This window comes from Eurosta solidaginis, chromosome 4, assembly GCF_040869045.1.
Source record: "Eurosta solidaginis isolate ZX-2024a chromosome 4, ASM4086904v1, whole genome shotgun sequence".
Taxonomy (NCBI): Eukaryota; Metazoa; Arthropoda; class Insecta; order Diptera; family Tephritidae; genus Eurosta; species Eurosta solidaginis.
Window position 1 is genome coordinate 163917947 of NC_090322.1, and position 9181 is coordinate 163927127.

Below are 9181 nucleotides of genomic sequence, written 5' to 3' on the forward strand. Positions count from 1 at the left end.
TCGTAGCAAGGAGTCTTGGGTCCCACAGTCGGAAAATTCAGTGTCGAATATATAACAACTCCCAACGTGCGGAGGTAGATTGACTTCGTGACGCCTCCAAAAGAGACAATTTGTTATACTGGGTTTCAGCATAAAAATACCCACCAAACAACCTGACTTCCTCTGATCGCCCCCAGTGTGGGGGATACTAAATCGTTCCCGAGATGTTGGAGCTAGTACCTTAATGGTGTTTGTTATCGGAACGTCCCGGATCTGCATCCAGCAAAGGGCCATCAACATAGATAACACTTCCCAAAACCCTCGAGGCGTGTCTTTATCGTTTCAGCAACAACAACAACTACCTCCGATCAAACAACACGAAACCAAAATAATTATATTGTATATATCTGTGATAGCCAAGAAACGCACTCTCCTCTGTGCAGCAAAGAAATCACAGTAACGTCAGCTGATAGTTCATCCACTAGGCTCTTTCCCCCACTCTATTCGCTCAATATTCAATCTAACTATGACCCGAAGTAGTGAAACCTTAATTCTTACTCACTACTTATGAAATAACAACTGGATCTCCTTAATGTGATGCTAGAGCAGATTATTTTAGTAGTAGAATAAATTCGGTCTCACGATGAACGAGGACAAGACGACAGTAATATCAGTCTAGAATTCCTGGTTCTGCTAATAACTATCACTACACCTGCCGGATGGTAAGGGACCATGAAAAGCAATGAGTTAACCCTTGAAGATTCAGGAGAATAGTTCCGGGAAAGACTAAACTTCAATCAAAGGCAAATTCTTCGGAGCTCACTGTTGGTGCCTTCGAAAGCACCAATTGTCAGGGAACACAAGAATGTGTGAAGAGTTGAGGGAGCCTATTTTTGGCGTGAGTACGCCCCTGTATACATTTAAAACAAAATAAGAAAATATTTGAGAATCAAATAAATTCGCCTAACTGTATTAACTGTGCGCTGACTGAAATTGATTGTTTATGCATGTGTGTATGTTTGACTGTTGCCTTTGCATTAAATTGAGATTGAGCCAAATTGGTGGTGACGTTGATGTGCAGTAGCCAAATCCATAACATCAGTAAAGACCAAATATACAGCCCATTTCATAAAATCAGTCACAAATTTCGTTTTTAGGTAGAACATTTTCTGCTGTAGACTGCAGTTTAAGATTCCACTATGATAAGTAGAATTTTTCTGCTAGACGAGGAAGTCTTAAAGGCTCGCAACCGTCTCCCATAAGAGGGGCCTTTTTGCTACTTTGACCGTCATACCTTTTTTGCAATAGCTGACACTAATTTCCCAACCCAGTGGAGTTCGCCCCCTTTCTGTAGCAACAAATGTGGGATCAGATAGCAATACTTTCTAGGACGGAACTCTTTTGCCATTAGAATAATATTATCTCATGCTTTCTTCGTGGCACAATGTTCACATCTTCATTTAGTTCGTACCATTCATCATAAAATTCCCTGCATGGCATCACGAAAAGGATCATAAATCTTCCGGAGAAAATTTTTCGAATATTTCCAGAGCACCCTAGTCATATATCGACACCTCTCTTGATTAATCGCCTCCTACTTATAAAACTGTTTCCAAATTTTAGAAAGATCTTACACTCTTGCCCTTGTATGTATTTATTCTCTTAAAAGGTGTTTTATTTTTTTTTTAAATATGCCGATCTTATAACTATGAAACGGACTTAAGATACTTTGTTTATTGTTACGTTGATAGCTGATTGTACGAATTTCGTGTGAGTTATTTATTCTAAAAAACAAAGAGCAAATAATCCAAAAATTTCAATATACAATGGGGGGATTCGCTATATCTTGCTAGAAATGCACGAATTGTAGTCAAACATAATACGGGCCAAAAATTATATGTAGCCAGTGTAATTTATAGTAGGAGGATTCGCTTTGTCCTGCAAGGTGCACGGATTGTTTAAATCAACAAATTATGCAAGACTACGATAGCATCGCATTACAAAGTTATAGCATAATCGTCGCAAAAGGTAAAAAATTTAAAAAAATATGAAAACCATTTTTCAATATTTTCGTGTGCAAAATGACAGGATTCAGTGGAATACCATTGAAGCAGAGTTGATTTTCATTTCCTACCATTCGCTGCACAAAAATATACCTAGGTTAAGAGCATAAATTACACGGATTGCATTTAATTTTTTGCGTATATTTTGTTGTTGTGTCTGCACCATCCGTGCAATCTGTGCACCATTTGCAAGACAAAGCAAATCCCCTTGTGTATGTTAACACTATTCCTCTCATTCGGTTCAGGAAAATATAAATTTTTTGGTCATAATTTTTCGTTCCAAGTTTTGACGCTTATAAGTTTTAACGGATGCATGCTATAAAAGCCCCGCCACATAAGCGGTTTTTCATATAGATGAGTTAGCGCAATCTTATGCATGATGAGTAGATCGCACGTACTTTTATGGAGAACGGCAGATCGTGTGACACAGGCGCTATCTGACATGAAACAGTAGCCATCTTCCAACTTTTGTTTGCAAGAAAAGTATAAGAAACAGAAGTCGACATTTGCTTTGGCTAAGGGTGCTTGGACAATTTGCAAGTGAAATTATTTAACACACTCGTTGGTAATTTTTTAACATTTTTCGCAGTTAAAAACTGTAATTTAGCAAATGAAACGGACACAAAATATGTTAGCAGGTATTTTTCTTGTATAGTCAAGAATGTTTATAACAGTGCTTCGTGAAATTTTGTGTGTGAATGGGCAAGACGAAATAAACTTCAATTGCTAAATGTGAAGTTTCTTCACATCGATTGCGGCGATGTTACTGGCATGCATGAGATATCGTTGAACGCAGCTATATGAAATAAGTAAGGAAGGCTAAGTTCGGGTGTAACCGAACATTACATACTCAGCTGAGAGCTTAGCTGCGTTGGTTTCGTACGGTTTCGTAGATGGTTTATAAGCGATTTTTAATTCCATATCACATACGTTTGGGAAATATCAATGAAATTGTAGACCAAGGGTGACGTTTTTGGAACGAAAATCACCATGTAGGAAAATGAACCTAGGGTAACCCTGGAATGTATATCAAATGAAAGGTATTAAATAGTATTTTAAAAGGGAGTGGGCCGTAGTTCTATAGGTAGACGCCTTTTCGGGATATCACCATAAAGGTGGCCCAGGGGTGACTCTAGAATGTGTTTGTTCGATATGGGTATCAAATTAAAGCTATTAATGAGGGTTTTAAAAGGGAGTGGCTCTTAGTTGTATATGTGAAGGCAGGCCCAGAACATCATCTGTCGGGTACCGCTATTTTATTTATATATGTAATACCACGAACAGTTCCTGCCATGATTCCAAGGGCTTTTGATTTCGCCCTGCAGAATCTTTTCATTTTCTTCTACTTAATATGGTAAGGGTCACACCCATTTTACAAAGTTTTTTCTAAAATAATATTTTGCGTCAAAAAACCAATGCAATCACCATGTTTCATCCCTTTTCTAGTATTTTGTATAGAATTATGGCATTTTTCGAAATTTTCTATATCGAAAAAGTGGGCGTGGTCATAGTCGAATTTTGCCCATTTTTAATACCAAGATAAAGTGAGTTCAGATAAGTACGTGAACTAAGTATAATAAAGATATATCGATTTTTGCTCAAGTTATCGTGTTAACGGCCGAGCGGAAGGACAGACGGTCGACTGTGTATAAGAAATGGGCTTGGTTTCAACCGATTTCGCCTATTTTTACAGAAAACAGTTATCGTCATAGAAGCTATGCCCTTACCAAATTTCACAAGGATTGGTAAATTTTATTTAATTAAAGGGCGGAGCCACGTCTATTTTGAAATTTTCCTTTTTTTTCTGTATTTTGTTGCACCATATTATTACTGGAGATGAATGTTGACATAATTTACTTATATACTGTAAAGATAATAAATTTTTTGTAAAAATTTGACTAACAAATTTTTTTTAAGCGGGCGTGTCCGTCTGGGGTAATGTTCCTGCCAATGTTCATCATGATATCTTCAACGACTGCCAAATTACAGCTTGCCAAACTTTTAAACTACCTTCTTTTAAAAGTGGGCGGTGCCACGTCTACGTCAAATTGTCAACCCACCTACCAAGTTTCATCGCTGTATACGTCCTTGGTAATGAATTATCGCACTTTTTCGGACCGACGGACATGGCTAAATGAATTTCTTTTTTCGCCCAGATCATTATACTCACTTGAGCAGAGCTCACAGAGTATATTAACTTTGATTGGATAACGGTTGGTTGTACAGGTATAAATGAATCGAGATAGATATAGACTTCCACATATCAAAGTCATCAGGATCGAAAAAAAATTTGATTGGCCATGTCCGTCCGTCTGTCCGTTAACACGATAACTTGAGTAAATTTTGAGGTATCTTGATGAAATTTGGTATGAAGGTTCATGAGCACTCATCTCAGATTGCTATTTAAAATGAACAATATCGGACTATAACCACGCCCACTTTGTCGATATCGAAAATTTCGAAAAACCGAAAAAGTGCGATAATAGAAAATTAGAAAAATTTTGGACAATGGGCGTGCCACCGCCCACTTTTAAAAGAAGGTAATTTAAAAGTTTTGAAGTCATTGAAGATATCATGATTAAATTTGGCAGGAACGTTACTCCTATTACTATATGTATGCTTAATAAAAATTAGCAAAATCGGAGTCAAATTTTAACAAAAAATTTAATATCTGTACAGTATATAAGTAAATTATGGTGCACCAAAATGTAAAAATAAAAGAAAATTTCAAAATGGGCGTGGCTCCGCCCTTTTTCATTTAATTTGTCTAGGATACTTTTAATGCCATAAGTCGAACAAAAATTTACCAATCCTTGTGAAATTTGGTAGAAGCTTAGATTAGGACGATAACTAATTTCTGTGAAAAAGGGCGAAATCGGTTGAAGCCAGGCCCAGTTTTTATACACAGTCGACCGTCTGTCCTTCCGCTCGGCCGTTAACACGATAACTTGACCAAAAATCGATATATCTTTACTAAACTCAGTTACCGTACTTATCTGAACTCACTTTGTATTGATATAAAAAATGGAAGAAATCCGACTATGACCACGCCCACTTTTTCGATATCGAAAATTACCAAAAACGAAAAAAAATGCCATAATTCTATACCAAATACGAAAAAAAGGATGAAACATGGTATTTGGATTGGTTTATCGACGCAAAATATAACTTTAAAAAAAAACTTTGTAAAATGGGTGTGACACCTACCATATTAAGTAGAATGAAATGAAAAAGTTCTGCAGGGCGAAATAAAAGACCCTTGAAATCTTGGCAGGAATACTGTTCTTAATATTATATATATAAATAAATTAGCGGTATCCAACAGATGATGTTCTGGGTCACCCTGGTCCACATTTTGGTCGATATCTGGAAAACGCCTTCACATATACAACTACCACCACTCCCTTTTAAAAGCCTCATTAATACCTTTAATTTGATACCCATATCGTACAAACACATTCTAGAGTCACCCTGGTCCACCTTTATGGCGATATATCGAAAAGGCGTCCACCTATAGAACTAAGCCCCACGCCCTTTTAAAATACTCATTAACACCTTTCATTTGATACCCATATCGTACAAACAAATTCTAGAGTCACCCCTGGTCCACCTTTATGCCGATATCTCGAAAAGGCGACCACCTATACAACTTCCACCATTCCCTTTTAAAACCCTCATTAATACCTTTAATTAGATACCCATATCGTACAAACACATTCTAGAGTCACCCCTGGTCCACCTTTATGGCGATATCCCGAAAAGGCGTCTACCTATAGAAATATGGCCCACTCCCTCATAAAATACTCTTTAATACCTTTCATTTGATACACATGTCATACAAATACATTCCAGGATTACCCTCGGTTCATTTTCCTACATGGTTATTTTCCCTTATGTTGTCACCATAGCTCTCAACTGAGTATGTAATGTTCGGTTACACCCGAACTTAACCTTCCTTACTTGTTTTGATATATAGATGCCTATATCTATCTCGATTAGTTTATGCCGATACGGGGTACCGTAATGTGAACAAAATTGTGAGCTCTGCTCAGCTGAGTATAAAAATTGATCGTGGCGCTTCCTTAATTCCGGAACGGCGTTATAGTATTACATTTATTGTTGCAGGATTTAAACAATCCATGCAATTCATGCACCTTGCAGGGCAAGGAGAATCCCCCTGAAAAAAAAGGTACGAAACAATAACAACAAAAATAATAAAAATTTAAATCAGTATGTATTCCTCAATGCTTAAGCAAAAATAATCACCGCTGTGCATGTGGCTGTTGCTAGCGGTGCAGTTAAAATGGGTGGGATGAGGTCAGACATCAGCTGCTTTAAAAATGAATTCTTCAAACTACAAACAAAACTCGCATTCCAAATAAAAATAATTGCATAACTGTAGCACAAAAAAATGCATAAACAAACATTCTCATTTAAATTAGGTGAATTTTATTTTATTTTATTTTTTAAGGTCAAAGAACACACAGGTCAGCTCGAATGATTTTTGTTTAAATCCCATGGGTTAGTATAATACAGTGGCTGCTACGCTAGTCTTCATGATATCGAAGGCGGCCTTCGACAAAGAGGTGATGTGTATGGCTTTTATTCAAGGGATTTTTCAAAGATTTGGTGCATACTGATGCGATTGTAGATTCAGTAAGATCTGCCACCTTGATACTGAAAAGGCTCACTCCGCGATGTATTGCGTAGATTGCAGGATATACATTCATGTGAATTGGACAAAGGACACTTTTTAGATTGCCATCGTCAACATAGTTCTTGCTTGGCCATGTTCTACGTATTTTGGTGATAGAAATTGGAAAACTGTTTCAGCACAGATTTTTGTTTTTTTTAGTATAAGGCCCACTTTCAGAACGAAAAGTTAACTTTGTTTCTCCAAGTTAACTCTTCATGAGTGGGTCCCACTGTGCATGGCGTGTTCCCTCTTAATAGTCATTAAAGTCATTGTTGCGCGGTAGCTTGCGCCAACTGGGTTACCATGTCCTCCTCCACCTACCTCTCTCAACTCGCTGGAGGTCTTACCCTTCTTTTTATACCCAGCTGTACTTGTACACAGGGTATTATAACTTTGATAACGGTTGGTTGTACAGGTATAAAAGAATCGAGATTGTAATAGACTTCCATATATCAAAATCATCAGTATCAAAAAAATGATTGAGCAATGTCCGTGCGTCCGTCCATCCGTCTGCCCGATAACACGATAACTTGAGTAAATATTGAGATATCTTCACCAAATTTGATACACGGGCTTGTCTGGAGAATAGATTGGTATTGAAAATGAGCGAAATCGGATGATAACCTCGCCTACTTTTTATACATAAAACATTTTGGAAAACACAAAAACCTGATTATTTAGTAAATAATACACCTAGAATGTTGAAATTTGAGGTTGAGACTCTTGATAAAAATTTGAAAACATTTTTTTAAATGGGCGTGGCACCGCCCACTTGTGATAAAACCAATTTTACAAATATAAATAAAATTAATCATAAATCAAAAATCGTTAAACCTATCGTAACAAAATTCGGCAGAGAGGTTGCCTTTACTATAAGGAATACTTTGAAGAAACATTAAGGAAATCGGTTAAGGACCACGCCCACTTTTATATAAAAGATTTTTAAAAGGGTCGTGGACGAATAAAATAAGCTATATCTTTGCAAAGAAGAGCTTTTTGTCAATGGTATTTCATTTCCCAAGTGGATTTATACCAATAAATAGGAAAAACTTCATATTTAAAAAAATGGGCGTAACACCGCCCCTTTTATGACTAACCAATTTTCTATGTTTCGGGAGCCATAACTGGAAGAAAAATTTGTTCAGAGTAGAACCATATGTATATGTATTATTGCGCAGCCTTGTAACACTATTAAGCACACAAAACAAACAACAACAGCATTTCAAGTGTACAGCTGGGCATGTAATGTTCGGTTTCACCCGAACTTAGACTTCCTTACTTGTTTTTTTCATATTGCGGTGTCGACTGAAATATTTTCTTGATCAGAGAGACTTAGTCCATTCACGTAACATGACCTAGCAAGGCGAAAAATATTGTTGTCTCCCTATATCTAACTAAATACATATGTCGGTATGCGTCACTGAAACCTTTCAGATTCCTATTGCTTATCGGCCGACTTGGAAGAGAACTTCTGTTATGATAAACTACAATGTACATACGATGGGTGGCCCCACCATGGCAGGAACATTGGCGTGCTTCTAAAATTATCTGTTTATGTGATAATTTTTACAATTTTACAATAACAAAATGCACTGAATACAAAAAATTTGTAAACAGATAAGCTGATAATCATGGTGACTTGAATATACCAGGTTCAGGCATTATAATCTAAAACGCAACATTTAGTTGTTTATCTTATAGTTGTTTATGCAACATTTGGTTGTTTAGCTTTTATTCCTGAGGCCCAGATGATTACAACCCCTGTCGCAGGGCATAAGATAATGTCCTTTGGAGGATGCAGTGCTGACCACCCTCCGTCAGTCCCGAATCGGTATATTCGGGCTCTGACGCTACCGACTTCCTCACACGGAGTTCACGCCTTGCCTTATGAACTTACATAACTCCATTTTACCATCCTGCTGAATTGAAGAGTGGTAGCGGTTTATTTGGTTCGTACCATAAAATTTTCATCTTGGTAATAAGCACCTTCTTTCCTTCAAATCTCTAAGGTTCAGTAAACATCTACCATTAGTGATTGATGCGATATATTAGCGCTACGGTCGCTCCGTTAATCTTTTCGCGGAAAACAGGAGCCACTGTATTAGCTCCCTTTAGAGTCCCTGAGTTTACCGGAGACTCCGCGTTACTTTCTTTAGGCTTACCAATCACTCTTTCGGCATACTACCTTTATTTACATCAGCTTCTACAGCTTTCGAGGTACATAGTTTCTAGAGCGCGCAAGATACATCACCATGCATTACGGGGATCGACAGTACTTCTTTACTGTACCGCTTCGATCCCCTCTGAAACGAAACAGCGAAAGTGTAAGTACCCAGTGCGTTTAGCCACAGAGTCGGTAGCTATGCGCACCTGTGCAGCTTCTCAGTCACAGTTCAAAGCTGCCTTTGGGGTAGGCTACGCTGGATAATTTGTAGATACGGCA